This window comes from Lemur catta, chromosome 4 (assembly GCF_020740605.2).
Source record: "Lemur catta isolate mLemCat1 chromosome 4, mLemCat1.pri, whole genome shotgun sequence".
Lineage (NCBI taxonomy): Eukaryota > Metazoa > Chordata > Mammalia > Primates > Lemuridae > Lemur > Lemur catta.
In genome coordinates this window covers 105542137-105568963 of record NC_059131.1, presented here as the reverse complement: position 1 = coordinate 105568963, position 26827 = coordinate 105542137, and the positions used below count along the sequence as shown (strand labels likewise).

Below are 26827 nucleotides of genomic sequence, written 5' to 3'. Positions count from 1 at the left end.
TGCTGTACTCTGGGATTTGTGCCACCCCCCAGCCCTAAGCCAAGCCACGCTTTCTCAGCTGCCCTTGACATTAAGGAAACAAGGGCCTTTCCATGTCCCTCTGGCCTTGCTCTTGAGGTCAAGTCAAACTCTACTCTTCCACACCATGGATGGTCATTCATCATCATTCCATAAACACCAGCATCTAGACTATTCCAGGTCCTCCGCTAGGAGTTGGACACAGTGCTGAGCTAGTCATTGCCCTCACAGAGACGACAGTGCAGCAGCACAGACAGACGACAGACGTCTCGACTGCAGCAGTCCGTCCTCACCCGCGGCTGGCTCTCTGTGCTCTCAGCCGCCTGCGGTACAGCACGGTAAGATGTGTTGAGAGAGAGAAAGAAACCACATTCACGTAACTTTTATTACAGTATAAATGTTCTATTTTTACTATTACTTATTGTTGTTAATCTTTTACTGTGCCTGATTTATGAATTAAAGTTTATCACAGGTATGTACACACAGGAAAAAACACAGTATATACGGTACAGGGTTCAGTACTATCTGCAGTTTCAGGCATCCACCGGGGGTCTTGGAACATACGCCCGTGGACAAGGGGGCGCTACCACTGCTCTAAACGGTGACCTGTGCCCCAGTAAAGGAAGTACAGCGCCGTAGGAGCACCCCACCTAGTGTAGGAAGGGTCAGAGAAGGTTTCCGGGGGGGAAGTGGTGTTTAAGCTGAGATCTGAGGGGTGAGTTAAGGTTACCCAGCTGCAGAGGACATAGAGGAGTCCAGTCAGAAGGAATAGCACCATAATATTCTAGAAGTAAGAGAGAACGTGGCACGTTAGAGACGACGTCAGGAGTTCAGTATGGGGGGGCGATGGAAGCAGTGGGGAGGGGTAGGTGATGGCTAAGGTGGGACTGCAGAGGATGAACAGCCTCATTAGCTTTGCACGGGCTGGTTCTCAGACCAGCCAGAATCCGTGCAGGAGTTTACACAGAGGCGGCAGCGGCAGGGTGCACTGTCAGATCTGCAAGGCAGGGGGTCACTCTGGATGCTGGGGGCAGTGAACTGGACAGGGGAAAGACGCAGGCATGGGGGGATGTAAGAGCCTGCTGAAGTCACCCAGATGAGCAACACTGTGTCCTGGATTAGCAGGGGAGGAGAGACGAAAAGCAGCAGAAATATTCAAGTGACATTTATCGGATACAATCAAGAGGACTTTCTGATTGGTAACTGGACGTGCGATGATGAAGGAAACCAAGAAGTCACAGGTGGCTCCCCAGTGTCTGGTGTGGGTAGCCAGGTGGACAACGGGCCATCCATCAAACGGAAACACAATGCTGAGGAGGAAACGGCCTCAGTCTGGGCGTGTTCGATTGGAAGCAGGACTGCCTGACTGACAGCCGGGTATGGCGGCTTGGCTCCCAGTGCAGAGACAGGAGCCGGAGGAAGGGATCGAGGGTCCTAGGGATAGTCACTGAGGTCATGCAAAGAGGGAGATGACCCTGGAGGGAGTGCGGTGGTGTAGTGGACTGTATCCCTGTATAAACATTCACTGCTCCTCCCTGGGAAAGGATCAGATTTTGGCACCCTGATGATGTCAGACTTGGCCAAAAGACTCGTGTTGGCCAACGAAATGTGAGTGGAAACGACATGTGTCGCTTTCCTTGTGTGCAGAAGCTTCAAGGCCAGCTCAGGGTTCTCCATGTCCTCTCTTCCCTCTGCTACGACAAGCAGCAACGTTCCAGAGAGAGAGGCTGCTCCATCAGCCTGGGCCTCAGAATAAAGATTATGAGGGACCAAGCTGCAGCCAGCTCACAGTGAACATGTAGCTCGAGCAAGAAACAAATGGCTGTGATCAGCCACGGAGTTTAGGAGTCATTTGTTAATGCAGCGAAACCAAGCCTACTCTGACTGCTACAGGTGGGACGAAAAGCAACGCTGAAGGTCAGCAAGGCAAGCGAGGCCTGCACGTAACCCCTCCCACCCGGCTCTGCACACTCCTCTCTGCTGGCCAGTTCAGGCTTCCCCCCTACCGAGGCACACCTTCCTTTCCCTTTCTGCCCACTCTTCTGCATTTCTTCTGTCAAAAGCCGTATGTATCTGCCCACAACCAGGGCAGATGACAGCAGAAGCAGCCACCTTCAGCCCTTCTTCCCATCTGTCCATGCCCTGGCCTGGCCTGTGACTCACTCTCTTCACTCCGTCCAGTTTTCAGTCCAGCTCTTGGATTCATTTCTGGCTAACCTTGCTCTTGGTCTTGACCCTGCCCTGTGCCTAGGTCATCTGGGCAGCCTGATGTTCATTCAGCCCTGGCACAGCCCCTAGGACGCGCTGCCCCTGTGAGGTCCATGCCCATTCTGACTCATCCTGAGCCCTCTGCCTCGGCTCCTGGATGTGCCCCAGACAGACAGCTGTCCGGCCAGTCGTCCCTTCCAGATTCCAGTCAGTCTGGTTCCATTTCCCTCCACGCTCCGAGCCTCAGCCTCAGCACGTGGACCATGACACACTGGAAGACTCTGGCCAAGCTTCTCATCTGTTAGCTTTCTCCCACGTGACCCAGCGGGCCACTGCTCACCAGAACAAACTGACGTGCGCAAAGGTCTTCATTTACGCTGAACACACGCAACACAGGTGGCTTCTGCTCACTTTTGACCTGGGACAAGGCTCTTTAATAGGCTGCTTGGACGCCCCACCTTCCTGAGCTGTTTTTCTCCTTCCACTGTAGATCAGGACTGAGAGTGCTGCTTTCTGTTTAAAAGTGTCTTTGTTTCCAAGTCAATAAGACCATGCCACTTCCTTTGGTTTAGGCCCAGTCCCCAAGCCAGAGGGCTGCCAGGTGTCCCAGCATGGCCGTCCCAGGCAGGTGTGGGTAACCCAGCCTGCCGGTGATGATTACAACCAGGACAGAGGCCAAGATAAAGCATCACACCTATCTGTTATTAAGTTGACTCATCGTTCAACATTTTGCATATATTGTTCACAATGGCAGCTACTATCATTTGTTGAAAGTTTATTAGATGGCAGACAATATACTAAACACTTAACATATATCACCTATTTTGTTTCTCATGGTCAAAGAATAGTATTATTCTCCCCATTTTACAAATGGTGAAACTCATATTTTAAAAGTTTACACATATAAAAAATAAATTTAAAAAAGTTTACACAATTGCCTGAGGAAACACAGATAGTGCCACTAGGATTCTAGGTTTGCCTGACTCCAGAGCCCTTATTTTTTTATTATTATGCTATATGTGTTTGTGTGTCAGTGTGGGTGTGTAAATATAGGCATATACATACACACACACAGCCGTGTGTGTATATATATGCAGGTGAGTTTACATATTTATAATTGTGTATAAATATATATTTACAATTGTGTATATGTATAAATATAGGTAAATAGGTGTGTACATATGTATATAGGTATGTGTGTGTGTGTGAGTATATATGTATATGTATATATACATAAATGTGTGTATGTATGTAATGGAAAGTGTCAAAAATGTCTGATCTTAGGTTAGAAAATAGGTAATACATTGTGTTTTAGCCACTGGGTATCACACCTATTACAATACAATATTCTAACAGAAGTTCTACAATGCTTTTAGAATGACATTTTATGTGGCCGTTGGAAGTCATTTAGAAATTGCTCTGTGAGGAGAAGTCAGGAGCCCTGGGGTCTAGTCCCAGCTTTGCCACTGCCCAGCACATACCTTCTCTGAGTCAAAGTTTCCTATCTGTAAAATGAAGGAGTTTGATCCAGTGCCTTAACAGGGACATTCCTGCTCCAAAATGCTACAATTCAGAAGAAATAAAATGTCAAATCAGACCTCTCTTAAAATAATGTCTATATATTTAGAGCTGAATAATGCTTGCTTATAAGGAGCATTAGAATTTGCACTTTTGATTTTCTAGTGTCTTTTTCTACTTTCTACTGAAAGCCTTGCAAAATTCTTTTCTCCAAATATCAATGAGAAATAAAGAAGTTGATTTCATATGATCTCCAGTCTAACAAATGCATTAAAACAGAACAGTTATAAAACATTAGTGGTCACTCTTAGTTTTCCACATAACTTAGAAGCTCAGAAAGGAATAAAATTGTATATTCTAAGTTTAGTGGGCTAAACAATGCACCATGACAGCAGCTATTTTTGTAAAGGGCAGCTAAAAGGGCTCAGTCTGGACACATCCTTTAGCAATGCCTCGGGAGTTGGGTTTCAGAGATCTCACCAAAGATTCAGACTGTTTATTCTGGCAAAAGCCCACTGATCCAAACTTTAGATGCCACAGCGGAAAAAACAGTGACAGATGAGTTCAAGACTTTCCCAGATGATTCCAAATTTGTTAAGTCAGACTGAAAATGAGAGGGAAAAAAATGAAACCAATACAGAATAGAAGGCTTTTAGATCTAATTCATTATTTCAAAATTTATTTCTTGATCTTGCTCTGTTACTATCATCAGAGCAAAATAAAGTAGATTTAAGGCACAAGGAAGAGTAAAAACTGTCTTACATTGAAGGATGGATGAGTTTGCAAACATCTTGTGAACGAATTTGAACAGAAAGGAATGAGGGGAGGGGAAAAAGATCAGGGTATAATGAGGATAGCAGTTCTTTATTCTCAGGAATTTTTGAGACAGTTGGAAATAAAATATGTAAGTACCTATCGTGGTGAATGGTATAAAAGTAGACATGCAAGAGATGGGTGAGTAGTCCTCTATGGTCTGCATATACCACTTTTATTAATCCGCTTATGTATTGATGGGCATTTGGGCAGTGCAAAGGCAATATATGGAACCAAAATGTTTGTATCTCCATAATATTCTGAAATTTAAAAGAAAAAAGAAGAGATGGTAACAACCATCGTTATTCTTATCTAAACCCAGTATAAAGAAGTCTCCTAATCCAATTTTTTCTCCATACGAGCGGGAGAATCCAGTAAAATGTGATCCCCTAAGATTCGCTCTACTTTTGTTACAGTGAGTTTTTATCTTTTAAATGTGCCTTAATTCTTCACCTTTTCATTCTTTGTCATTTCAATACTTATTTTATAATATCTGGAAAATATTCACTTAGAAAAAATATAGTTAATATTTACTTCATGCAATATAAAACCCTCAGATGACTAAAGCAGATCTATTTAAAACTGTTACCTGTCCTAGAAAACTGTAACCACAGAACACAGCATTTCAAGGAAAAGTTTAGTAACTTAATTAGTTTATTCTAACTTTAAAAAGTTTAATTGTCCCAAATCTCTATCTACTTCATTTAAATACTTGGTATTTAGTATTAATACACTGCTTTATTTTGAATCACTGGATATGATTCTAAGAGATAATTTATTTAAATTCATCTGAGTAACAATTAAAGCTAAGGACAAAAATGAAACCAATGCACAATGCAGTTGCATTTGTTGAGCTCATGAACACTTATGTTCTTCGTTGTTACAAATATTCACCCTACATCAACACATAGATCTGCTTTCTGAATAGATTATTTTAGTGAGTTTCTAAAATCTTAACAAAGAAGCATAATACACTGCCTTAAAAAATTTGTAATTTGAAAAACTCGTACATTATGAGAACATCAGTCTTTTGTCTAACAGCTGAGGACGAGCTTAACCGAACAGCCATCTCAAAACGGGTTAGGCGAATGGAAGAGACACAAGGCAGGTACACGCAGGGACAGTGCTCGGTTCCTCAAGGCCTCCCTGTCTGAACTCTGTGCGAACTGCCAGTGAGCAACTCAGTGGGCCAATCTGCCATTTCTTCTCTTTTTCCTTTTCTCCATAAAAGACCATGAGAGGACAGGCGCTGGTGTCCAGTGACACAAAGGAAGCCCCAAAGGCGCCGTGAGAGGCAGTGGACAGTCGCCCCTGGCGCAGGGCCAGGCGCCGGCCAGCTGGGCCCTTCGGGTCACCGTGTCTCTGGCTCGCTGCTGGCGTGAGGCGCCGCGCTCCCTACGAGAAGGCTCAGTCAGGACAGCTTTATTTATCTGGCATTCTGAAACTTCTCCCCTCAACATCTTTTGACAACTTTTTTGAGAAATAATTGACATACAATAATCTGCATATATTTAAGATACACAATTTGATAAACTTTGACGTGTGTGCACACCTGTGAAGCCATCGCCACAGCTATGATAACGCTGACCTCCATCACTTCCCGCAGTTCCTGCAGCCCTGTCTCCCCTCGCTCCCGCCCCGCCCAGTCACCACCAAGCCCTGAGCTCCCTCTGGCACCAAAGGCCGCGGTACTGCGCGTTCTCCAGAATTTTATGTCAGTGGAGTTGCACGGTACATACTCTCTTTTCAGTGGCTCACTGGGGATAATAATGTTTAGACCATTCATTTGTTGCACATTTCGATAGTTCATTCCTTCTTATTGCTAAGTAATATTCCATTGTATGACTATACCACCGTTTGTTTATCTGTAAACCATGAACTTGCTGATGGACATTTCCTCAATATTTCAAAATCTTTTTTATTGTGACAAATAACATACATACAGAAAAGTTCATAAAACAGCTTATCATATTATATTAAAACAGACACATGTATAACTACCACCCAAGAAATGGATGACTCTCTCTGTTCCAAGACCCTCACGGGCCCCTTTGTGGTCCCAACCCCTTCCTTCCCCAGAAAGGCCATGACTCCCGACGTTTAAGTTAGCCTTCCTAAGAATATTCTGGTTCTCCTTCCACCCACTTTGACACTTAGACACATGGAGTCATACAGTATGTGTTTTCTCCCATCTGGTTTCCCATAATCAACATCATATATTTTTTTTTTTTTTTGAGACAGCTTTGTTGCCCGGGCTAGAGTGAGTGCCATGGCATCAGCCTAGCTCACAGCAACCTCAAACTCCTGGGCTCAAGAGATCCTTCTGCCTCAGCCTCCCGAGTAGCTGGGACTACAGGTGTGAGCCACCATGCCTGGCTAATTTTTTGTTTCTATTTTTAGTTGACTGGCTAATTTTTTCCCATAGAGACGGGGTCTCGCTCTTGCTCAGGCTGGTCTTGAACTCCTACCTCAAGCGATCCTCCCGCCTCTGCCTCCTAGAGTGCTAGGATTACAGGCGTGAGCCACCGCGCTGGGCCCAGCATCATGTTTTTAAAATTCATCCCTGTTTTTGCACATAAATGTAGTTCATTTTAGTTGCTGTTCAGCATTTCACTGTACTGCACAATTTACCCATTCTACTGTTCATGGGCATTTGGGTTGTTTCTCATTTTTGGTTATTACAAATTATGCTGCTTTAAACTTTCCATTCATGTCTTCCGGCATTAATGTGCAAAAATTCCACAGGAGTGGAATTTCTTAGGAGCAGAACTGCTGGGTCAGAGGGTACGCATGTATTGACCTTTTTTGGATAGTAGCAAACTGTCCAAAGTGGTGGCCATATTCATTTTTCATGCTCTCACTCCCCTGCCTTTTGTATATTTTCCCATCTTCCCCCCTTTTTTTCTTCCTTTTCTTTCTCCCTAAGACAGTTTAGCACTCTCCCCTAAAATGTCGGTTAATGCTATTTAATTAGCTACAACAGGCTCATTGACGTATTTCATGTTAGGAAGAACTACAGAAGACATTTCCTTTCTGAATTCCTATACAAGTCAAGATCCTATTCAGCTATGTGAGTTGATATAATCATAGTTACGTCTTCATTGACACCATATGCCAGAGATGTTATCTCCTGCACACTATGAAAAATCGGCCTTCCCTTTTCACGTTGACTGTCAGAAAACTTTGGAGCCAAATTTACCCATCTGCAACAATTAAATAGGTCGGTGCTTCTAAAGTGTGGTTCGACAGCCAGCTGCGTCAGAGTAAGCTGGCGGCACAGGTTGACAGCACAGTGCCAGGGCTGCCGGGGTGAGGCTCAGGACCCCACATTTTTAACAAATACTCTGTAGGGAGTTCAATGGATACTAAATTTTGAAACCGCTAGTGTAAGGCTACATGGTATTGCACTTTAACTTCCATTTCTGAGTTAATCTCATGACCTTATCCTTGTGCTTCTTTCCTCTATCGCCCCACTTTTAACCCATAGAAGACTGTTGTATTTATGTGTACCTATAAATCACCTGTGATCATTTCTGGTTCAAGAGCTGGACTGGTAGACGAATAGATAGATAAATGCTAGACTAATTATATAAAAAGAAAAAGCTGCTCCGTCTTCCCTTAATTACAGATAGCACTAAGCACTATAAAATCAAAAAGAGATTAAGAAGATCCAAATTACTGAATGCAGTTTTACAGTGAACCATCTTACAATTTCATCATGACAAATTTAAAGCCCAATATAGGGGGACAATGCTGGGTTCAGACTAGCAGTCCAGAAAGAAATTCTGTTTCCTCACCCAAGCCAAGCCCAGAGACCTTTCAGAGAGAAATCTATGGGAATTCAGAAAATTCTGCCTATGGTTCATTCGTATGACCTTGGCCTTCAAGAATTTGGATTTTACTTGTCTAAAATAACCAGTATAGTGCAAAAAGGGAAATTAACAGGCCATCATAAATTTTTCAAAGTTACAATGGCATCCATTTCTGCAATAGAAAAGATTGGAATAGCTTAAAGTTAGATTTATTATATTTTTGCTAAATTTCTGGCCACCCACTGAGCAGCCAGTTGTCATTCCTCTGCCAGAAAGAGCCTGGAAGAAAATTGGCACAGTTTGGCTGTTTATTGTATGCAGACAAGCTGCAAAATCAAGATCCAAATTTTCAAAAGTATACCCACTGCAAGGGCTGGCTGCCTGACAGCCGTGAGTAGGAGAGAAAGTAGAATCCAAACAAGCTGTGCGAGAAGCAAAACAGCAGAGGATCTTGCCACAGGGATGAAGAAACTAGAATAGAAAAAGAGACTCACCAATCAGATGTAAAAGAAAGAAAAACTGAGGTTCTATGTTATGCTTGCCTTGACTCTGATATCAAACATATCCTATACAAGAGAGAAAACTCTTATGATAATTCAATTATCAAAAGTTTGCAAAACAAAACAAAACACTACTCTGTTTTAAAATATTTAAACATTTGGCATTTGTCACTGTTGTACTTAATCACAATTAGCTTGGTCAAAGCATTAAACCAAGTAATTCTACATTATAAAATGCATTCCTAAATTTTACCTGACTTCCAGAAGACGATCATATTATTTTTCATGCAAAGCTAACATTTATAAGCTAGTAGTTCCTACCATATGCTAGGCCCTATCCGAAGCACTTTACACATATTAACTCATTTAGTCCTTATTATCTCCATTGTACAGATGAGGAAACTAAAGCACAGAGAGATTCAGTATCTTTCCCAAGGTCCTTAAACTAGTAGGTGGTTCTAGTAGAGCGCACACTTTTAACGACATTTACCATGTCAATCATTATTGTTGTTGTGCAGGAACAATAATGACCTGAACTTCAACCGAACAATATTTTGAAAGTGCTTTAACCAAACAAAAGCATAAATTGCTTCACTCTGCATCATATATTTCCACAAAATTATATGTCATTTCCATAACAGCAATGATTTTTTCTAATATGCAAAATTCATCCAAGACAATGTAATTGCTGTTTTTGCTTTTATAAAAAACATCACTATGGTAAAGCAAAAGCTAGTGATGCCTACAGCTAGAATCATGGATCTGGGCTCCCCAGAGCAAAGAAAATATGAATTAAATAGCAATAGATATAATTGAGAGACTCTAGGGAGTACCTTAAAAGAGGGAAAGATTTGAAACCAAGCAGTTCTGGTAACTTTAAGAACCAAGACCCAAAGCAGAAATAGAATTTGTTTTTGCAGAAGGAGAGTGGACTTTAGCTTCAAATGGAAAAAAAAAATAGAAATGGAGAGTTTTAAATGGGGCCATAACTTTGGAAGATATAGCTGATCTATCTGTTACTGTCTCTATTAGCAGTCTGTGTTAATTTGACTAGCTGCTAATAATTAGATAGTGATATTTCCAGCACCTGTAAACAAAGCTACTTCCATTAAATTCAGCTGAGACTTAAAGGACTTTGCTTAAAGTGCTGGACTCTGCAACCCAGAGTTGGTGGCAGCAGCCAAGGAGAAGGTGGGACTGATGTCCAGGTCCAGGTAGCTTTCCATGGAGACCAGATGTGGACAGGAGAGCTCGATAGGTATGTATTGAATTCAGGGCCACGTTTCCAGCTCTCACCTAGAATTGGGGCCGCATCGCCTCCATCTAGCATATCCACAGCACTGGCATCCCCAGAGGATGGCGAGCCTCAAAAAGGCAGAGCCAGGATCACAGAGTTTTATGTGCTGTTCACTGAACAAGGGTGGCTGGCCAAGGAAGAATGAACTCACCACCACTCCCTGGCCAAGCTGTGGGGCAGGGCCATTTCCTCCCAGAGAACGAAGGGCTGCCTTTTTCTACTTTCTCTTTTTTTTTTTTTGAGACAGGGTCTGGCTCTGTGCGAGGGGCGGCAGCACGCTGGACCAGCAGCGCGGCACAGGGTCATCCCTGGGCACGTTCGTGTCTCTGAGTCTCAGTGTCCTCAGCTGTAAAGCAGGAGCAATAATAACACCTCATAACATTGTGAATATTAAATAAAATAAGGAGCATAAAACACACAGCACGTGCCGGGTTGATCCAGCAAGGCTGCTTCTGGGTGGCACACCTGAGAGGACGGAACGCTAGGAAGCGAGCAGGTATCTGGACACCCGTGTGCACAGCAGCATCGTGCACGGGAGCCAAAGGTGAAGACAACCCGTGTGCCCACTGACAGATGCATGGAGAAGGAAGATGTGGTACCCATGCCATGGACTATTACTCAGCCTTAAAAAGGAATAAAATTTGGATCCATGCTACAACATAGATAAAGCCTTGAAAACATTATGCTAAGTGAAGTAAGCCACGTACAAAAGGACAAATACATGACTCCACTTACACAAGAATAGACAAATTCACAGAGACTGGAATGTTAATGGTTACCACAGTCTGGGTGGAGGGAGGAATGGGAGTTATTTTTAACGGGTACAGAGTTTCTGTTCATGAAAATGAAAAAGTTCTGGAAATGGATAGTGTACGGTTGCACAACATAGTGAATGTACTTAGCAGCACTGAATTGTACGCCTAAACATGGCTAAACCGGCGAATTTCGTGTTATGTACATTTTACCATAGTAAAAAAAAGTGCTGGGTTAATGGTAGCTATTTCTTTTGTCATTATTAGTAATAGCGATCATCAGTTCCTACAAGCAAGGCACAGGCAGCTCGTCAACTTATCAACTGAGTCACGGCAAGGCAAGGGGAGGAGAAAACACCCCCTGAGGGGGTGGGGGAGGAGACGGCCAATGCGTGGCAGTGACACCAGTTGGAGCATAGGGTGTCAGTCCCCAGGGCTGGGGCGGGACCCAGCAGGGTGTGGGGCAGCTGAGGAACCTGGAGAAAGAGGATGGGTCTGAAACAAACCCGAGAGAACACAAGGGCCAAACTCGGGGAGTCACATCAAGACACAGGGGCAAAGTGAGGCTGAGAAAACAGGAGGTAACAGTTAAGACTCTCGTGGCTCCAACTGCCTCTCCCCGCAAAGGGATTAAACATAAATGGGGACTTTATTGGCCTGTGCACTTGAAAAATGCAGGGAGAGCTCCAGCCCCGGGCAGCCTGGCTCACAGCACGCAGATGGCATTAAAGGACCTTGCCACCCCCTTCCTTCGCTGCCTCCCCCTCGGCTTCATTCATGTAGGCTCTTTCCAGGCAGTGGCCGCGTGGTCCCCAGCAGACACACTCTCTTTCCAGGGTGGACTCTCATGTGCCTGGCTTGGGTCACAAGCGCCCCCAACCAGCCACTGGGACCACGGGTCATCCCCAGTGGACCATACAGAGGCGCTGTTGATAGGTCGAGTAGGAATGGATGCCATGCAGGCAAAAAGGATAAATGTCCTCTACTAGGAGACAAAAAATGAAAATCTGGGAAGCTCGATAGAAACAGAGAAAGGACCGAGAGTAAGCGGAGATCATGAGCGCCAGCAGAGGGAGGGTGGCTCGGGCGAGTACCACTGACGAGGGTGAGGCCACGGTTTGGTTTATTGCCTACCTGCCTCTAGCACGGGGGGTGGGAGGGGTCAGACGGCTTGAAGGTACAGGATCTCTGTGTCCTGGGTTCTCACAGGGTTTCCTGAACCTCACCCATGTCTCCACGCTGTAACTAGGATTGTTCCGTGAAAATCGGGAGGTTGGCTTCTAGACCCCCCTAAATATCGATGAAATTTGACGTAAGACACTAAACTTCTCTGAGCCTCAGTTTCCTCAATATCCAAGGAGCAGATGAATTACAAAGCATCTAGAAACCCACGTGTCTGAGCCTCCATCCTGAACAAGTGTAAATTGGTTATAACACCAAATCAGAGGATGGGCAACCATATTAAATACGATGATATTTGTGAAAGCATTTTGTAAATTACAGAGAACCAGGCAAATTAGTTGTGGTTATTATTTTTAACATCAACAGACGGGAGGAGGAAAACAAAAAATGGAAGAATATCCTACTCAAGAAGAGATAAATATGGGAAAAGAAAGAAAAAATAGAAGAGGTAAAATAGAAATTATGTGTGAGTGTGTATATATATATATTTTTTTTTCTGAGGTGGGGTAGAAGTCACAAATGGCATCTCCATGTCCTTGCTCCCCAACCACTCTTCACCGAAATTCACTCTGTGCTACTCCACTGCCAAAGGTCATCAGAGGCCACCCACACTGCCAAATCTCAGGGACATTTGTCAGCTATTATCTTAACAAACTTCATCACTGCTCTTGACACTGCTGTCCTGTGTCCCCATTCTTAAACTCCCTACTGCCTCGGCTCCCTCAACAGTGCTGCACACAGGTCTCCTCCCCCCTTAGCGTTCCCTTTTGGGCTCCCCTTCCCTACCCTCCTCCTAAACTCCTCACGCTCCCCCGTGCTCCCGCCTTGGGTGCTGTCACCTGCTCTCAGTGTTGGCTGCCACGCTCGTATCTGCAGCCCCGAACACCCGTCTGAGCCTCAGCCCGCGGGACATCCCTCCAATGACGCCAACGCCCCACAAGTCCGAAAGGGAAGTCCTCAGCTCCTCTGCCCCAAGTCTGCCCCTTTCTCTTCCTCGTCCCCATCTCAGGCAGTTTCGAAGGCCAGAAACCTACTCGTCACAGCCCCTCCTCTCCTGCACTGCCCACCTCACACTGGCTCTGTGCTCTGTCTCTTCCCCTGGTGCTCACGCCTCCTGGAAGATTCCGTTCACATCATCTTCCCCTAGTGGCTTCCCAGAACCCCCAGGTGGAGGAGAGCTCGCCTTGTGCCCTGCACGTGACTTCGCCTCATCACCTCTTCCCTGATACGCTGAAGCAGCTGTCTGTGACTGTCCTCCAAACTCCCACCCCGCCCCGGCCCCGCACTATGTGTTGAGGTTGTACCCACGATGCCTAGCACACTGCCAGGCACCCAGATATCCATCCAGTTAATGTTTACCGAACTCAACAGTTCTCACCAGCTGCAGAGAGGCTAAATAGGAACATTCTGCTTGAGATGATAATTTGTTAACTTTTAACTATCAGTATATTTAATGTGATTGCTTAGCACTGATAGACTCAGACGGAGGAGAAGCTCGTATATTCAAACTGTGAAACAGATGATACAGCAGATTCTGCATTCACATTATTTATTTTGAGAAATATGTACATGCATTTTTAACCAGTAATCACATTATGAGTTTTTAAATAGGAGTAGTTGTGCTTTTCCCAGGAGTTAACTGCATAGAAACTGTCTGATTAAATTAAAATCTATAATCTTAAAATTCCTTGGGTTTTTCTTCTTTTGAACTTTTCATTTCCAAGATGCACACTTCCAGTTTAACAAAAAAGGTAGGGGTATAGGTCTTCAAGCCTCCAGACAGGAATCATTTTTCTGCATAGCCTTTCTCACTAGTGTTGATATTTTATTATAGGGAGTAGAATATCTTCTAAAACCTTAAAGGAAAATGTATTCATCAATCCTCAGCAATTATGTTGCATTATGCTGATTAACATTTTTGAAAATGTTATACCTACTGGAAATATAATAAGAAATTTTAGAAATAGCATATGTATATATCTAAAATAATAGCATTATTTGTAATTAGCTGATAGGTGAACTATGCACTTGCACGTCTGGTTTTGGAGACTGACCAAAAATTGTAAGGCTAGCCTTACAAAGAAAATGCCAGAAACATGCCAGGATGACATTGGTTTGTTCACTATTTAAAACATATAAGCCAAAAGAGAAAAACCTATAGTCTTATTTAGCATAATTTTATTTTCTTCATAAAGCACAAATGCTATATACAGCTTTCAGATATAAAACAATGCTTTCTTTTTCTTTTCTTCATTGTAAAAGTCAGTGGTAGTTCCCTCATTTATCATGAGCATCTGAGATAACCTATAATATGGTAGGAGAAATGCCAAAAACAGATTTTTAGAAATCCAAGTGTTATAAATCAAGCTTTGAGAATGAAAATCACATGGATGAGAAGTTTTCTCTCTTGCATGTACAATTTGTCTCCAGTTGTTTTTAAAGTTGTGAGTCCCACTAAGGCAAGCCATTATGCCTAAAATGTAACCTGTGGTTTGCAACGTGACATCACGGAAGCAGCACAGGGCGACCGGGCTCGGAGCCAGGCCTGCTGCTAAGGAGATCTCCTCAAAATGTTCTTAGTCTGCTTTTCTCAAGAGGGGGCGCGTTCTTTTTATTGATCTATATGAACTGACTATATCTGCTTAGAAGCAGATACAAAGCAGATGCAAGATGTTCATTGTTGAGAAAACGATAATAAAAAGGGAAAAATGGGAAAAATCTAGATGATCATGATCACGGACTGGCTAGATTATTAGAATACATCCGTATTTAGTCCCCAGAGAGTTGCAGGGGTTGTTCTGTCATTTGAGAGATTAAAAACTTGGATCAAAATCCCTTCTCCTGGGGAAAGAGAAGCCCGGCATTCACCCCAGGCTCTCCAGGGGTTCGTGGGAGTTCACAGGCCGCCCAGTTCCCTGCCCCAGCGAAGCCCGGCCCTCCTCCCCGTCCTGCCTCCCGCCGCTCCCGCTTCTCTTCCTTCTCTGCCTACTGTGCACAGCCACACCATGTCGACTCTGCTCTTTGATTTTCACAATAGTACTCACACAACTTTTTTTGTTTTTTAATACAGGGTCTCACTCTGTTGCCGAGGCTAGAATGCAGCGGTGCGATCACAGCTCCCCTCACTGCCACCTCGAGCTCCCGGGCTCAAGCGATCCTCCCAGTGCAGCCTCCCGGGGAGCTGGGACTGCAGGCATGTGCCACCGCACCTCACTATGTTGCCCCGACTGCCCAGACTCGAACTCCTGGCCTCAAGCAATCCTCCCGTCTCGGCCTCCCAAAGTGCTGGGATTACAGGCGTGAGCCACCCACCGTGCCTGGCCCCAGACAGCTGTTCACACATCATTTCTGGGTGTCTTTGAGGGTGTTTCCAGAAGAGATTAGCACTGGCAGGCTGAGTAAAGCAGACAGCCCTCCCCGATGCTGGCGGGCGTCATCCAATATTTTGAGGCTCTGAAGAGAAGAAAAAGACAGAGCAAGGTTCAATTCATTCTCTACTTGACTGCCTGAGCTGGGACGCTGATCCTCTTCCTTCGGTGCTCCTGGTTCTCGTAGGCTCTTGAACTACATCACCAGCGTGCCTGGTCTCCAGCCTGCCCATGGCGGATCATGGGACTTCTCAGCCTCTGCAATCACGTGAGCCAGTACTTCATAATATATAGCCGATTGGTTCTGTTTCTGCACAGAACCGTGACTGCAGAGGGTTTCTAGATGAGACTGGGTTAAAAAAATAAAAAATAGAAAGAAGGAGCTCATCCTCAGGAATGAATGCAAAAAGGTGACATCCAGTACTCATGAAGTACTTACTGTGCACCACACGCTGTTTGGGTACCAGGGTCTAGCAGCTAACAGGACAAGCAAGAAACTGCTCCCTGGAGCTCAGGCAGGTGGGTAGATGGTGAAAACAGAGGCATATGAATGAGCAAAACCATTCCAGATAGTGGTATCTTGAAGGCATTCAAATTGGCTGTGGTGCAGTGGTTGGTGTGGGAGTACTTGTGACCGGGTGGCCGGAGGGTGAGGTTTGAACCGAGTCCACAGCACTCCAAGGAGGCAGCCATGTGGAGAGCAGAGCTGATGGCAAATGCAGAGGCCCCATGTGAAGAATGAGGCTGTCACAGGTGACACATGCAAACACCAGGGTGGCTGGAGTCCAGGAACACGGGGAAGAGTGTGGAGGACGAGGTCCACATGCGGGGTCCCGGCGAGGATTTAGGATGTTAGTCTAAGTCCAGGGGAAGGTCACTAGAGAAGTTTTGAGCAGGCAAATGGCGTGATTTGATAGGTTTTTCTCCTCCATACGGGGGAGAGAAGAGGCAAGGACAGAAAGGGGCAGCGCCAGGAGGTGCTGCAGTGGTCCAGGAGAGGGAGAGGGGGCCGTGGACTCAGGGCTGGCAATGGAGTCACTAACGGGTGGATTTGCAATGAGTCTTGAATGATTTGGATGAAGGGGTAAGGGAAAGAGAAATAAAAAAACGACTCCTAGAGTTTTGCTGCAGAACTGTCATTGTTACTTAAGAGCTGCAGAAGACTGGGAAAGCTGCAGGCTGCTGAGGGGCAGAAGCGAAGGTTTCACCTTAGCCATGCTGAGTGTGAGCGGTCTAGGGAACAGTCAACAGGAAAGCCAAGCTGGCAGGTGGGTAGACAAGTCTGGGGCTCATCGAGAGTCTGAAGCTGTTGCTATTGATTCACATTCGGGAGTCACCATCAGGTAGGAGGTAGTTAACACTGGGACTGGATGAGCTCATCTGGAAAGGGTATCTAGAAAAATGTGGGCCGGGTGCCATGGTTCACGCCTGTAATCCTAGCACTCTGGGAGGCCGAGGCAGGAGGATCGTTTGAGCTCAGGAGTTCGAGATCAGACTCAGCAAGAGCGAGATCCCATCTCTACTAAAAAAATAGAAAGAAATTAGCTGGACAACTAAAAATATATAGAAAAAATTAGCTGGGCATGGTAGCACATGCCTGTGGTCCCAGCCACTTGGGAGGCTGAGGCAGGAGGATCACTTGAGCCCAGGAGTTTGAGGTTGCTGTGAGCTAGGCTGACGCCATGGCACTCTAGCCCAGGCAACAGAGTAAGACTCTGTCTCAAAAAAAAGAAAAAAGAAAAAGAAAAGAAATGTGGAAGACCAAGTTTTGGGGGAGGGAGGACATAAAAATCAGAACTGAGCAGAAGAGGCAGAATCAAAGGAGACTGGGTAGAAACTACTACTGAAGTTGAAGGGAAAACACCAGGGTGTGGTTTTCCAAAAGCCAAAGAAAAGAGTGTTTCAAGATAGAAGAAACTCTCTTGTTAACTATGCCAAAGGAAATTGAATAAGACGAATACAGAGAAGGAACCACTGTGCCTCACAAGCTGGGAGTGGCTGGTGACATAAGAGCTGATTAATGGAATGATGAGGACAGGAACCCAGCTGGTAAACTGGAGAAAGCAGGTGAGTCCAGGGAAGGTAGTCATCATGACAACTCTTAGAAAAAAGAGAAAATTGGGCCAGTAACTGGATGGAATTGGGAGAGGGTGTGGGGGCAGGGGAGGGTTTGTTTTTAAGATGGGAGGTATCAGAATATAATTTTTAGATGGCCGAGGAGAACCAGATTAAGAATTTTATTTCTATGTTATTTTTCAAGTCATTCCTTAGGAACCAAGCAGGTTGGCATCGGGAGGGCAGGGAATCAGGGTCCCACTGACTTTCTCTCCCATGGAGACCAACACAGAGACTACTGGAGCCCCTCCAGGTATTGCGGTGCAGAGCGATCAGAAGATACCAGCATGCGGAGAACAAGCCAGTCCATGTTAAATTACGGATTAAAACACTTGAGTTTTCACATCGACTGCTGCACCAGCTCCTAACTGGTCTCCCTCACCTGTCTTCAATTCCTCTGTTTCATCCTTCACTCCAAAATCGAAAATCAAAGCCAATCATCTCACTTCCACGATCAATGCCTTTACCAGCAACTGTCTTAGCTGGTCCGTGCTGCTGTAACACAATACTGGAGACTGGATGATTTATAAAGCACAGAAATCTATTTCTCACAGTTCTGGGGGCTAAGAAGTCCAAAATCAAGGCTCAGGCGGTACTGGTGTCCGGTCTGGTGAGGGCCCAGTCTCTCCTTCTAGATGGTGCCTGGTTGCTGTGTCCTCGCATGGTGGAAGATGGCAGGAGAAAGGGCCTAACGTGCTGCATGAAGACTCTTTAATATGGACCTTAAACCATAGGGAGCCCTCCTGACCTAATCGGCTCTTAAAGGCCCCGCCTGTTGATACTATCACATTGGCTATTAAGTTTCAACACATACATTTTGGAGGGGACACATTCAAACTGTAGCAGCAACCTTATTTCTAAGGAGAACATCCAACTCCCTTCGCAAGGCATGCAAAGCCCTCTAAAATCTGGCCTCAGCCCTTTGTCAGGTAGAATGTTCCTCAAGGTTGGAAGTGTGGAAATAGGAGGAAGGTGACTTGCCAGCGTCCTGAGACAAGATCCATCCATGTCCACTGTTCACTATAACCCATCTAACCCATCTAACCCATTATATGGCTGTAATTGTTTGGATGAGCCAAGTATCTGTCTCTCTACAAACTTCTATGGTTCCTAGTTCTGCTCTCTGGAGCAATTCATGATTTGTCTCTTGCTTTTTGTACACGGCAGCTTTTCAAATCACTGAAGGCACTTATTACATTAGGCCTCCTCCTGTTCTCCCAAATTTTCTCTTCTATAACTTACAGATGTTGGCTAACTGTTGACAACGTGGCACTCAGAACCTATATTTGGCATATAAAACACCCTTATACTTCTTGAGGGCACAATCATGCCTTAATTGATTTTTTTTTTTTTTTTGAGACAGGGTCTTGTTCTGTCTCCCCGGCTAGAGTGCAGTGGTGTCATCAAAGCTCACAGCAACCTCAGACTCCTGGGCTCAAGCGATCCTCCTGCCTCAGCCTCCTGAGTAGCTGGGACGACAGGCATGAGCTACCACATCTGGATAATTTTTTTATTTTTTGTAGAGACAGGGGTCTTGCTGTTCCTCAGGCTGGTCTCAAACTCCTGGCCTCAAGCAATCTTCTTGCCTCAGCCTCCCAAAGTGCTAGGATTACAGGCGTGAGCCGCTGCACCTGGCCACCTTAATTGATTTTGTACTACAGCACCCAACAAAGTGCACGACACATTGGTAGTGTTCCAATGAATGAATGACTATCAAATCTGCAAAAGTTCATATACCTACGTTACTTGATCACAAGAAATGATGACTTCCTATGCATGGTCAGAACTAAAGCAGCCAGGAAAGGGGCCCTGCAGGATCAGGGGCACTCACTCTTCAGGCGCTCGGCCAGGCACTGACTTACAGCAAAAACAGCGACCACGCTCAAGTCCACCTCTTCCCTTGTGTGTCCTGCATCAGGGTCCTCCCCCAGGTCTCTCCCAATCCAGCCTCTTCAGAGGCTTTCCGAGGGCCAGGCCAGCTCCCCACTGGGCCCACTCTGCTTGTGGGTTCAGGCTCACAGGCCACAAAGAGTAGGGCCGATGCCTAAGCATCCGAAGGGAGGAAAGGTGTTAAGAAGAGAAAAAAGAAAGAAACGAGCACTTTACCAACTTCAATTATCCTAAAACAGTGGCCCACCAACAGCGATATACATATTACATCTAGACTTAAAAACAGGCCGCAGTTTTAAATGTAACCTTTACAGAAGAGCTCTGAGCAAGAATCTGTCATTAACAAATAGGAGGCAGCAAAAACAAAGGGAGAACCTGTGGCCACCCTGCAAGGAATGTTCAGGCTACTTCCGGGAATACGTCCCAGGTGACTAGTTCAGTCCAGGGCTGACCACAAGAGAGAGAATGAAAGCCACACGTGCAATTTAAAATTTTCCAGTAGGCTCATTTTAAAAAGGTAAAAATGAAACCGGTGAAGTTAATTTTAGTCATCTAATTTACTTAACCCAATATGTGCAAAATGTTATCATTTCAACATGTAATCATTATAGAAAATTATTGACATATTTTATATTCTTTTTTTCCCAAAGTCTTCGAAATCCACTGTTTTTATGCTTATAGCACATCTCACTTCCAACTATCCATGTTTCAAGTGCTCAGTAGCCACATATGACTACCGATTACTACACTGGGCAGTAAAAGTCTAGGCTATAAATAAATCCCTTTAAAAGACAAGTCAACTTCAGATTTAAGACACTTGTAAAGTCTATTCTTAGGGATAGATTTATTTTAAAAAATCATTATCAAGTTCAAAACATTTGGTAAAAAATGCAAAGCTATATAAAGTAAAAGCCATAGAAAAATAAAAACTTAAAAAATTATCTTAGCATCTATCACAAGGTAGATGCTTCTGAAGCTCTGAGACTCATTTTTCAAAGTCAAAAATAAATTATGTAATCAATCTGGTGTCATGAACCCAGACTTTCCAACAAATACTTCAGAGTTCATGTAGTCCTGGACATTCTTTTTATAGATGAAAAAGAATTCCTGCCAACCCTTGCACCCAGCAACCAACTTCTGTCTGGCGTGACAGATGGTCAAGTGTTGATAAGCTGACATGGATACACTGTTCCCTGCAACCGTGCACTGAGTCACAGGCACCGCGTGGGACCCCAAAGGAAACTTTACATAATAAACCAGAATGGGATACAAGGTGCCCAGTGGGAATGTTACAGAGATAAAATGTTCTCAAAAACATACGCTGCAAAACCTCCTTGGAACTATTCCCTGGGTAGCAAAAAAAGAGATGAAAGTCTGAAATTTAGAAATTATGATGCCCAAATGCAGAAGAAGGAACCAAACAGTCCAGCTCAGTGATGTAAACTTAGATTTTCACTCTAGTAAAGAAAGTAATGAGCCGGCAAATATAACAGCCAAGCAAGAGATGCAACTGAAGCCAGGCTCTACTGAAAATCCTGAAAGAAGTGGTACATACTTTAAGTCACTAACTTAAAATTCCAAGCAGATGGTGAATTATTAAGACAAATCAGTGATGGGTAAAATGCAACCAATACAAAGCTATAATCAAAAATAAAATCCCCCCAAATTTTGCAAATTAAGTAATAAAACTCAGCCAAAGCAACTCTGGCTTTTAATCTATATAGAAGGATGGAAATGTTAAGCTTGCTAATCACAGGAAAACAACTTTAGACCACTTTCTTATTTAATATGCAAGGTAGCCAAGACCAGAGAGGCTGAGTGAGATGGTGCTAAGTCCCACGCAGTTACCGGAAAGACGTGTGCTTACAGGCCTCGTGCAAGAATACACTGGTTCTTTACTGGAAATTTCAAACGGCAACCTTTATTGGTCTAAACTTCAGCCTACAAATAATCAAGTAGCCTTAAAATTAGTGGTAAGGGAGCCCACACAGCTCAGTCTCAGATATGTTTCACCTTCAAGAAATGCAGTTTAGTTGCCAAAAATCATAGAAAAGAAAACCTAATCTCTCAAAGGACATTAAAGAAGATCCAAATACATCTTCATTTAATAAAGTTACACTTAATAAAATGTCTTGTACGTGTCTATTTCCCACGCAGCTACTCCAGCTTCGCTCTACTGCCCGCCACCCGCCTCATACCCCTTTTCCATACTCTTCGCAAACTTAGCCTCTCTCTCTACACACTCTCTCTCCCTCCCTCTTTCTCCCTCTCAACAAGAAATAACACTTCCCCCTTGGGAGAGAGGAGTCAGGCTAGCAAGGACAAGATTCCCTTAGGCAGAATGGAAGAGGGGAAGCTGCAAACATTCCCACATTAATGACATCTATCTTGCCACAGTTATTAAACACCCACACTGTGTTCACACTGAACACCGAATCCAGAATCTCACCAGAGTCAGGAACAGTGTTTGAAGAGCCACAACATAGTGCAAGTATGCTAAACACCAGTTCAAAAACATTTGGCATTTACACCAAAAATACTTCCATGCACAGCACCCCTGACTCACCCTGGGTGCCGCACACACGCTGCCCACTCCCCTGGCCTCCACACCAGCCCACACTTCTCCACCACCTACTGCTGGCTCAAAAATCCCTGCATTCCCCACTCAACATTCCTTCTTTCCTTCGACTGAGAGCAACATATTAATCTAATGTCAGAAGCCCCAACCCAACATCTCTGCTACCTGTTTCTCAGGGCCGGAAAGTTTCTTTAAAGGAAGCAGAGCTTTCTCCTCCAGAAAGAAAAGGATTAAAATGTAAATACTCTTATGAATGATGTAAAGTAACAGTATGATAAGGGGAAGCTCAGCTGCTCCTCTGAGCACTGACTTTCGTAGAGGAGGCAATGCTGAGAAGCTGGAGAGAGGAAGAATTCCAAGGTGATATTCTCAGACAAGACACTTTTTCCTGGTCTGAGTCTGGGCAGACTCTTGATTTCTCTGTGATGTGCGCGGGTAAAGAAGGAGTCAGGGGCGTCCATGTAACCACCAGTTTTCCAGAGTGGATGTGTTCATTTCTTACTGTGGACCCAAACTTGAAACTAGACTTCAACCCAGGACTTTATGTCACTGTGTTCACACATGTCCTGGGGAATGTTCACGGGTGTTATGGGAAAATGTGATCTACGGTCTCATAAATTTGGAGAAAATTGATCTAAACAGAGTTAAACAGTCTGTCTTGCTGCAGGAATCTTTGGAACTTTTAATGCACTAATGTACAAGAGGAGAGTAGAAGATACAGTGTTTTCCTAATAGAACGTTCTCAGAGTGTGGTCTGCACAACTCCGTGAACCGATACTTTCCAAATAATCAATGCATAATGGTACAGAATCACGCCTGCTTGATGTGGCTTCAGAGTTTATTTGCAGCTAAGATTTAAGAAACTACCACTTATTGAGTTGTTGTAGTATTAAAGAAAAATATCCACAATTTCTAAAAAGGTTACTGACATATTTCTGTTTTCCTACTACACAGCTGTGTGAGGCCAAATTTTTTTTCATATACTCAACCAAAAAGACATATCACAACAGAATGCATAGAGAAGCAGCTATGAGAATCCAGTCATTTTCTACTAATTCAGACATCAAAGAGATTTGAAAAAAATAACAAGAACTATGCTACTCTTATGACTAAATATTTTTTGGAAAATATAGTAATTATTCATAAAAATATTTATGTTAACATGTAAGGGGTTTATTACTTTGTTTTTAATAAATCAATATCCTTACAATATCTCAGTTTTAATTTCTATCTATACTGATAGATATAACCCACATATACTAATGGGCTCTGCAACACTCAATAACTTTGGAAACTGAAAGGGGGTCCTCAGACCAAAAAGTTTGCGATGCTGCCCTAATGCATTTGATCATGAAAGCTTTTCCATGTGGAACAGCTTGAGTATACAAGGAGTGTCCAAAAAGTTCATGGAAAATGCATATTATGAAAAAAGTGTGCAAGGATTTCAAGTTTTTTTCCCACCAAAATAAATTCATACTAACTTGTTACAGCGTATGTGAACAGGATCTAGTTTGAGGCACTAAGAAGGATAAGACATCAGTTTGAAAAGAGCCCCTGTCAGAGCAACGTGGATTCTGCTAAAATTGAAGCAAGAACAAACATCAAATTTATGGTGAAGCTTGGGTGGAAGGATGATGAAACCATTGAGGCTTTATGCAAAGTTTAGGGGGACAATGCCTCCAGAGAAACCAGCAGTTTACCAATAGCTATCTCATTTTAAGAAGGGACAAGAGGCTGTTAAGGGACAAGATGATGAAGCCCAAGGTGGCAGATCATCTACATCAATTTGTGAGGAAAAAATTAATCTTGTTTGTGCCCTAGTTGAAGAGGACCAATGATTGTCAGTACAAACAATAGCCAACACCACAAACATCTCAACTGGTTCAGCTTATGCAATTCTGGCTAAAAAAATTAAAGTTGAGCAAACTTTCCACTCAATGGGTGTCAACACTGTTGTGCTCAGATCAGCTGCAGACAAGAGCAGAGCTGTCAATGGAAATTTTAAATAAGTGGGATCAAGAACCTGAAGCATTTCTTAGAAGAATTGCAACAGGAGATGGAACACGGCTTTACCAGTACAATCCTGAAGATAAAGCACAATCAAAGCAGTGGCTACTGAGAGGTGGCAGTGGTCCAGTCACAGCAAAAGCGGACTGGTCAAGAGCAAAGGTCATGGCAACAGTTTTTTGGGATGCTCAAGGCATTTTGCTTGTTGACTTTCTGGAGGCCCAAAGAACAATAACATCTGCTTATTATGAGAGTGTTTCAAGAAAGTTAGCCAAAGCTTTAGCAGAAAAATGCCCATGAAATTTTTACCAGAGAGTCCTTTTCCACCATGATGATGCTCCTGCTCATTTCTCTCATCAAATAAATGCAGTTTTGCAAAAATTCCATGGGAAGTCATTAGGCATCCACTTTACAGTCCTGATTTGGCTCCTTCTGACTTCTTTTTGTTTCCTAATCTTACAAAGTCTTTAAAGGGCACCCATTTTTCTTCAGTTATTAATGTAAAAAGGACTGCATTGACATAGTTAAATTCCCAGGACCTTCAGTTCTTTAGGGATGGACTAAATGGCTTATATCATTGCTTACAAAAGTATCTCATTGGAGGTTATGTTGAGAAATAAAGCTTATATTTTTTAATTCTATTTATCCACAAACTTTTTGAAGTCTTCTCATATTCTATGGAACATATAATGGGAAACACAATCTTAGAGTGTGCTCATAAAATTATTCCTTGACATGCCAATTCTCCCCAGACAATCTTCAGTAAATTAATTTAGATGCTGATCAAAGGGTTTCCTCTCAAACAGTAGTTCTGTATTTATGACCCTAGCAGTATTTATGATCCTAGCATATGTCTCCTCTGGCAAACACAGTTGATGCTGACCTCATCTGTTTAGAAGAGGCCTTAATCTGGAGAATTATTTCACTGCACAAATGTTGTAAGTAGTAGAGAGAAACGATGACAGAGGTTAACATGCTCCCACAGCAGAAAATCCTCTGCTATGACACACAGTGCCAGTGGTGTCCCAAGAACATAAAAGACATCATGCCAGTTAGAATCATGGCCAATGTGGTTTACCATGCTGTTTCCAACAACAAAATCACTGATTGGGGTACCTATGTCAAAAATTACTCTTTTATAAAATGGACAGGATTACAGCAATTTATACTATAAGTAATGACAATTTGTGTTTATAAAAATTTTATGCAAGCCAAAAATAACTTAAGAACCAGTTCATATATAAACCATAGCTTTTTAGAATATAGACTAAGGCCAGTTCTCTACTTTAGGCAAGACTGAAAGTCTCAGTTATGGAATTGAGTTATACGTCACTTTCTCCTGTCAGTTATCTGAATGACTGACCAGAAGCCTGTTCTTAGACGGCTGTAAAAGATTTGGGGAAAAAGTCAAATGTATAAAGTGCTGAGCAACCATTCCATGCAAAGACTCTCCACAAGGAGACTTAGTCCCAATACTTTACAGAGCTGGACTGGAATACAGTCTGTTCAGTGCTCTCATTTTCATTCTGGAATTTTCCCAAATAATTGGAACTGTTAAGTTTATGTATACAGTTTTCTAAGTGTCTAGTTTTTGAAACATTACCCAAGGATGTCAGAATCTCATCTTTGGGGGCTGAAGACACTCATCTAGTATTCTTTTTCTTTTTACTTAAGACTGGAAATGAAATTAGCATGTAATCTGCTTCCAGTAAAACTTTCTTGAAGGAAAATTTTTTATGGCTATAAATGCTTACCAAGTTTCAGGCCCCGTGCTGCCTCATTTAGTCCTTCCAGCAACTTTATCAGATAAATACTGTAATTATCCCCATTTTACAGATGAGCAAACAAACTGAACCGCCGGAGGCCACCCAGTTTAGAGGTGGCAGAGATAGGACTGGAGTCCAGGAGGTTAGTCCCTCTAAATCTCCGAGCTTCGTGCTGTTGTGCCCATTTGAGATGCAGGAACAATAACATTAAATGATTTATAACATGAAGATGTTTGATTCTGTGAGCAAAATGGTGGTTTTGAGCCCCAGATTGCCTTTAGTTCAAAAAGCCTTCTCTGCACTCTGGGCGTGTTAGGACCCATTCTCTGGCCTCCTGTCATGCCCTGTGCATGGATCTTGTGGTCCTGTTCCCCACTGATGCTTCTGCCTTGCTACTACTGCTAACATCCTCCCAACTGTACCTGCAACAGCAATCACTGAATCAACAAATAAAAGAACCATGAATGAACAAACAAAAGTGCATCTCCACAAATCTACTTAGTACCCAAAACATTAATTTCTAAATGAGGTTCTTACACCCTGGAGAGTGTGCAAAATAACCTAATGGGGTGCAGGGAGAAAACATTAGCATATTTTTTGAGACACAGTCTCGCTCTGTCGCCCAGGCTAGAGTGCAGTGGCATCATCATAGCTCACCATGGACTCAAATTCCAGGGCTCAAGGGATCCTCCTGCCTCAGCCTCCCAAGTAGCTGAGGCTACAGATGCATGTCACCATGCCTGGCTAACTTTTCTAGTGTTTTTGTAGAGATGTGGGTCTTGCTATGTTGCTCAGGCTGGTCTCAAACTCCTGACCTTAAGCGATCCTCCTGCCTTGGCCTCCCAAAGCACTAAGATTACAGGCAACATTACCATTTCTATTCACATTTTACACTTGAAAATGCGAAAGCCTTAGGCTTTATTGACATTTACAATGTGGCCGACACTGGCACCCTCACTCTGTACATGCGGGAGGCAGCTCGAGTCACAGAGGCACGCTTGGC

At 43.7% G+C, this 26827-nt stretch overlaps 1 protein-coding gene across 6 annotated transcripts in view; it reads right to left on the bottom strand.

Annotated features, from left to right (window-relative positions):
- The window catches only part of TBC1D1 (TBC1 domain family member 1), a 200581-nt gene that overhangs the window by 162787 nt on the left and 10967 nt on the right, over window positions 1–26827 (bottom strand). The window lies entirely within an intron of this gene.